Genomic DNA, 7,601 nt, shown 5'->3' on the forward strand with positions numbered 1-7,601 from the left:
TGGGCGGGAGGCGTGTGAGTATGTGGGCCCGGACTAGTTTCTCGAAGCACTTCATGATGATTGGTGTGAGTGCCACCGGGCGGTAGTCGTTTAGGCAGCTCACCGTGCTTTTCTTCGGGACTGGGATGATAGTTGAGGTTTTCAGACAGGGACTGGTTGAAGATGTTGGTGAAGACCCCGGCCAGCTGGTCGGCGCAGTCCCTCAGCACCCGTCCCAGGACGCCATCCGGCCCCGAGGCTTTCCTGGGGTCCACCGCCTTCAGTACGCGTCTCACTTCATGCTCTGTGAGGGTGAGGCTGCTGAGAGCTGGAGAGAGTGGTGTTTGTGTTGCGGTTACCTCCAATCGCCCCTCGTCGAACCGGGCGTAGAAGGTGTTCAGCTTTCCCGCCAGCAGGGGGTCGTCCTCTGCGGCTGTGAGCCTGTTGGCTCTGAAGTTTGTCATCTGCTGAACCCCCTGCCACATCCGCCTGGAGTCGTTGCTCAGGAGGCATTCCTCAATCTTCTCTCTGTGGTCTGCCTTGGCCGCTTTGATTCCGCGCTTTAGGTTAGCCCTGGTGGAGCTGTACAGCGGTGTGCTCTTCCCTGCGAAGAAGGCGTTGTCCCTCTCGTTGATCAGTTTTTGGACCTTCCCAGTCATCCATGGCTTCGTGTTGGGGTAGACCCGGACCCGTTTGTCCACGGTGACTGAGTTGGTGCAGTTCACTATGTGGTTCAGAACCGACGACGTGTACTGTTCCAGGTCCTCATGCTCATATTCCTGCCATGGGGTGTCATTTAGGCAGATCTGCAGTGGAGCGGACCCTTCTGGCCAGGTTCTGACAGTCTTAGTGGTGATGGGAGCACTTTTCCCCATGGTAGTGTATGCAGGGATCAGGAGGATTGACACATGGTCAGACATGCCTAGATGACCTAGCGGACTAGCCTTGTAAGCACGTTTGATGTTGGTGTATACCTTGTCCAGTGTTTTTTCTCCTCTTGTTGCACATTTCACATGCTGATAGAACTTGGGTAGTACTGCCTTCAGGTCGACATGATTGAAATCTCCTGCTATGATGTGAATAGCCTGTGGATCTGTGCTTGCACGCACGCACACACACAGGCACATACACACATTCACACACACAGGCACACAGATATTACGCAGGCAGGAACATACACATACATACATACACACACACACACAAACACACGCAGATAGATGCATGCACGCACGCACGCACACACACGGGCACATACACACATTCACACACACAGGCACACAGATATTACGCAGGCAGGAACATACACACACACACACACACACCTCTTCGTCCCTGACCCCCCCGTAAGCAAAACAGAATGTGCAATACTGTTACACAACGCAGTTCCTCTCCTCTGGGATCTCCATACAGCTGTGGAAACTGTATTGTTTAAACATCAGGAAACAATTATGGGGAACATGATTCATATCGGTGTGAATCTGTTTCAGATTTCTAGTTTAATATGATTTGATGTTCGCCTTGCTAAGATCAATGATGTAGAGGATGGTTACAAAATAGACAGCAGTTCTTAGCTAATAATGTGTAGTAGACAGACAGCATACCGCAGGGTTCAGATTACACATTGATCCTTGGAGTGCCCAACAGAGATGATTTTGATTGTTTTACGGATAGGGGGACCCAGTGTAATTTCTGTTCAATTATTCTGGGGGATCCTGATTTGTGGTTGGTTCTTGGCCCCTTAAGCCTTCCTGCAATTGGAACCTTGCATACCTGTGTGTATTTAAGTAGGATACTGATTTAAAAGCTCTGATAAAGATCAGGGAGATTTGAATCCCCGGGAGTGCGGTCTTCATTTACTTGTCTCCAGCAGTTCATAGCAGAGTTTTTGTTCCCTGTGAAAATGACTAATCCTGCCTGCATGGGACTCTCATGTAAAGAGTTGAAAAGGCTCTCCACTGAGAATTTGTTTTTATGTCCTCTTAAATCTCAGTATGTGGTAAGACAAGCCACTTCCACTGGTTGTTTTTCTTTATTTTTATTCTCTTTCTGCCACAAACAGGATGTGCACTTAGACATTTTGTCTATCGCATTTGTATTTGTTGTGTACATTGCATTGTCTGTCGTGACTTACATTGATAGAGGGCAACAGTTTGATGTATAAACCTCTTTTTAGCAAACAAGCCTCATCATGTGTGACCCATCAACACAGGAACAAAAAGTAATGGCCACTGGCCTGGTGTGGAAAAGGAGGACAAGATGGAGGAGAACAAAGAAAATGTAGAAAACAGCCCACCACAGGTCTCAACCCTGCCCCTCTTTCCTGTACTGCAGTATACAGCCGTGGAAAAACACAGTCAGTACTGCTCTGTCCTGCTCTGTCCTGCTCCTCTGTGTACCGAGGACGTTTTCCCACCTACACCAAGCCAAAACAACTATGCGGCTAAGGTTGGGGAGAGAAAGACAGAGAGAGAGAGAGAGAGAGAGAGACCGAGCCAAATATGATGATGATGATAGGAAGTCTGTTTTTCATTTGCTTTAGAAACGCTAGCAAGTTGATGCTATTGTTGGGCTCGCTTGCCAAGACTCGTGGGCTCTACCCCGTTGGGTGTGCGTGTGTTTAGTGATACATAGCGACTGTGGAAGGTGACGATTGTTTGGCATATCCATATAGAAGACTAGTGTCGGCCTCTCCTCTCTCAGCCCAGCCAGACTGGTTCCTTCGTGGGTTTGGGGGAAGGAGACTGCCAGACTTAACCTCCCCCTCCTACCCTGATGGTCCCAAACCACAGCAGCCTTATTTTAGACGAGACAGGGTGTGGGTCGGTGAACGACGCGCTGCCATAGCGGTCGGGCCATAAGAGACAAACAACTGAGTCACCACACACACTCACACACACACACACACACGCTCACGTATATCCAGACGTCTCCTGTCACAGGCGAAGGTAAACAACGCCGCAGCCAAACTAATTCCGAGTGGGAAGTATCTCAACTCTTACTTACATGAGACAGACAAATACTTTTAACAGCCTGCAGCAGAAAACCTGAATGCATCCAGAAAGCAATATTCAGAGTTGATGCTGGTTCTGTTTTGTAGTCTTAAGAGGAGTGCATTCAAAAGTAAGACATTTCTCCCCAAAGTTGGGTCACTTGACTCGCTTGTACTCTGTCTCGTAAGTCGTAATGCAATAAGGCAGTCAGTTACACTGTATATTGCCAAGTAGATCATTCAGACACGATGTGTATCCTGTGACAAATGCACGCACACACGCACGCACACACACACACACACACACACACACTCACAGACACACACACACACACACACACACACTCACAGACATACACACACAGACACACACACACACACACACACACACACACACAGACACACACACACACACACACTCACAGACACACACACACACACACACACACACACTCACAGACACACACACACAGACACACACACACACACACGCACGCACACAGAAGTATACTGTCACAGCCAATTGGTAAATAATGCCTCAGCCAGAAGAACACAAAAAAATGCATCCAGAAAACAGTATTCAAGTAATGCTGCTTCTATATCGTTGTCGGACGTGTTGTCCGAGTTCTGCTAAATTGTTCAACCCACGTTCTTCTCGTGATCCAGCAGGCAGTCATATGGTGTCAATCAGATCAATCAGTCATGAAGTGTATCCTGTGACAGACCTAGATACACACAAAAACACACACACACACACACACACACACACACACACACAGACACTAGCTCACCCTCACACTATTTCCACACTACTTTTGTCAATAATATGGATCCCTGCCTTATTATAGCGTGTGGAAATAGCTAGTGTCTGTATGTGTGTGTGTGTGTGTGTGTGTGTGTTTTTGTGTTTATCTAGGTCTGTCACAGGATTCACTTAATGTCTGATTGATCTGATTGACGACTGACTGCTTATCAACATTCTCAGAAAGTGTTACTGTACTATTGTAAAAATGTGGTAACGATACTAGAAATACCCTACCCAGTTCTGTATGACTTGACCCCAGAGGAGGTCTCTGCATCATCTATTTACTGTTTGACTGCTTGTTCAGCGCTGGATAATGGCCATCAATGAGCAATCATCGCACACTATTTAGTCCCAAAATATAGTGATTATGTGAATTGTACTGCAGATCCTGTGTACGTGTTCGGTCGAGCTCGTCCAATGGCAGTCCGTCTCTCTTTTGGCGAAGACTCCATTCAAGCAGATGGTTCTTATACTCCATTTGTGATTAGATTTGCGTGAGTTTTGTTTTGGGTTAAAGGGAATGTTGACAACTATGTTTCTTCAACCACATAGATAATCTCTGGTTTGCTCTGTAGATATAAACACACATTTGAAAAGAATACAATGTTATAAAATGATTATTAAATAGAATGGGAAAACCAAAAATGAGAAAAACGAAAATGGCTCTTTTGGCTTCACATTGGCATTCACATAAAAACATCATTTGTCCATCGTCAACAAAACAGCAAATACATCCGAAGCATAGTGGACGTAACTCTGCAGGAGGCTTGGCTGAGGGTTACTCGTACATCTTTACACATAGCACAGTTGCATGATGTGCAATTGCCATCTAAGGACTGCCTAGCAGGTCCAATTAAATTTATAAGATTACAGATCTTATACAGATTACAGATCTTATACAGATTAATATTTCGTTGGAATTAGAACCCAATTTTATAGTGTTTGCAAACACTGGTTATGCCTTAAATGGTACCTTATGTCCTTTCTCCTGCTGAGAGGACTGAAGGGAGATGTACAAAGGGTTATTAGGTTAATTGCGAAATTCTTGTGGGGTTGTGGGGTGTTCTATGGGGTCAGTTTTTAGCACATGTTGTTCTGGCTTTAGGAAGGAGGTCGTGTTGTGTTCCAAGTGTCCCCACAATTATCAACATTCTCACTGACTATTATTCAACACACTATTAAACTGGAGGACATCAAGTACTATTACTGTTCTTTTCGTAATTCTCTTCCCCAACTTGTTTTAACGGTTGCTACTTCACTCACTGTGTTCTATTGTTGTTGGCAGTGGATAGAGAACCATCAATTAATCAGACAATATTAGTTCAGCTAAAAACTGTTTATCCACAAAGTGTCCAAACATAGAACCTTTCACAAACTAACTTGAGATGATGTTTGGACAACAAAGAAGTACCACATTTCTGTGTGGAAATGGATTGGCCATGGTCTCCTGTGCGTAATGATGGCAGCTGATGCATTAGGGAGCAAGCTGCACACTGATACTTGCTCTGGATCATTTGGCTAACTGTAATTTGACCCACAGTGTTGTGGTTTGAAGTGTAACTGACAAGTCTTGTGACTGCACCGTGCTAGAGTGATAATTGAGGAGAGATGGCCGTGTAGTGAATACCTTGACTGTAGAAGCCTCTGGCAGTCTGCAGCCTAGTCTACGACTTCAGTAATTGAGGGTGCGTTCGTAAATTTGCTCTGAGAGCGCAGGAGGATTGGACAAGAGAGGCAGTCCATGAGTGCTGATCAGATTTCCAGATCATATTTACGAACAAACCTAAGTGTTTTACATAGAATTAGGGTTAGGGTTAGGTTAGCTCTGTTAAATATATCAGTTTGTGGGTTGGGAGTCTTTGACCTCAAGAAAGGCTTATCATTGTTTTGTATTTGTAGATGAAGCAGTGATTTTAAAACTCACATTTTACCTCACATTATTTACTTTTAGTTTGAACTAGGTAAATTGGCCATTTGTTTATGTGCCCAAGTGACCTTCAAAGCACACTAAATTGTGTTGTGTATATTGTTTTTGTTATTTGTACATTTGTTAGCAAATGTGCTTTTCATGTTGTAATTATTTCCTGAAATAGAAACTTGGTCTCAGTGGGACACCCATACATAAAAAGGTTTAATAATAATCATACAAAAACAGGCAGAACAGCAGCCTTTTCAGATGAAGATTGGGTTTTCAGGAGGTTCTTTTACATTTCAAGACTCTGGGCTTTTATAATGCCTGTATACAGTTGCTTTATAGGGTCATCGAGATCAAATCAAATCCTGCCAGAGATATTGAGGGAAGTGGTGCCACATATCTACCATATCCCTTCTAATGTTCCCCTTATTCACCCAATTACAAGTTACAGTTCTTGGTGGTGAATGTGTAGAGCCAGTTTGTCAGATTACATAAAACATTTAGAGAAAAAAACAATGTTCACAGCTTCAGTTTGTTTCTATTGTAACCTAATGCCAGCATGATAGTAGGACACAAAAATAAAAGAACAACCAATTTACAATGACAAACATCAGGAGTTTGAGTTTAATACATTTCATTTATTTAATGCATCAATAAAGTTGAAGAAGTGAAGGGATGTTATCGCCATGGGGGGGGGGTTACTCATGTGTTTATAGTGTGTGTGCGTGGGGGGGGGGGGGGGGGGGTAAGATAAGGGGGGGGGGAATCAGGACAGGCACTTATTTTGTTTGGTGTAATAATGTTTTATATTTTAGTTTTTCATGTGTACTGTTTTGCAATAAATATTTTATTACAACAAAATAAGTTGAAGAAGTTACAGTGTTTCTGATATAGAGAACCAGAATGTTGGGGTCGCCCCCCCTGACGTCACAGGGAGGTAGTAGCCACATCGGGACATCGCACGTGCTCCTCACATCATTGCATCATAAACATTGTGGACAGGCAGACAGACTCCTCTTCCTCTCGCGACAAGGTAACTAATAATTGCATTAATGTAATGTTGATAAATTGCCTTTACTTGTTTACTATTTTACAGTTGTGTATAGCGACATTTAACATTTATAGTGTGCATATCGCGTCACATCCTAGCCATCTTTACGCAGTGAATGACAATACATCAAGGCTGGGACTCGAGTGTTCCCTGTTTATTTATAAACAGGGTGTTATTTGTTTTGTAACATTGTATGCTGGCTTTTTTGTTGTTGTTGAACAGATAGAACGTTCATGTCCTATTGGTTACTTTGTTGCCCAAAGTTTGGCGGGGAGTTACTAAAGTCTTTGTTGTCGAGACTTAAATTTAGCGCCAACTTCAAGCGTGGTTAGGACAGGACAGGGGGGAACTGTGTGTGTGTGCCTGCCGGATAACCTAGCTAACCAAACAGACTATATCGTGACGTTAGAATGATAAGGTTCTATCTCCATTTTTGTCAAAATTGAGTTTTTATTAATTAAAGTGTGTTTATTAATGCCTATGTGGTGTTCTTTTTTTTAAAAATGTTGACATTTTTGAGTTAGTAATTCATAAAATACAAAGGTTCCATCTCACAAAACATAATGGAATGTAAAAACGTTGACGCTCAATATCTCTGAACTGCCCTAAACGGAGATAGAACCTTATCATTCTAAACGGAGATAGAACCTTATCATTCTAAACGGAGATAGAACCTTCTCATTCTAAACGGAGATAGAACCTTCTCATTCTAAACGGAGATAGAACCTTATCATTCTAAACGGAGATAGAACCTTATCATTCTAAGCTCACGATATGGTAAATTCTGTTTTTGGTATGGCGTCCATTAAGTAGGTAATGTATTTGCGAACCGTTAACTTTCGTGTGTTTCCTCGTTGGT

The sequence above is a fragment of the Nansenia antarctica genome (assembly GCF_963989245.1).
Source record: "Nansenia antarctica genome assembly, chromosome: 19".
Classification (NCBI taxonomy): domain Eukaryota; kingdom Metazoa; phylum Chordata; class Actinopteri; order Argentiniformes; family Microstomatidae; genus Nansenia; species Nansenia antarctica.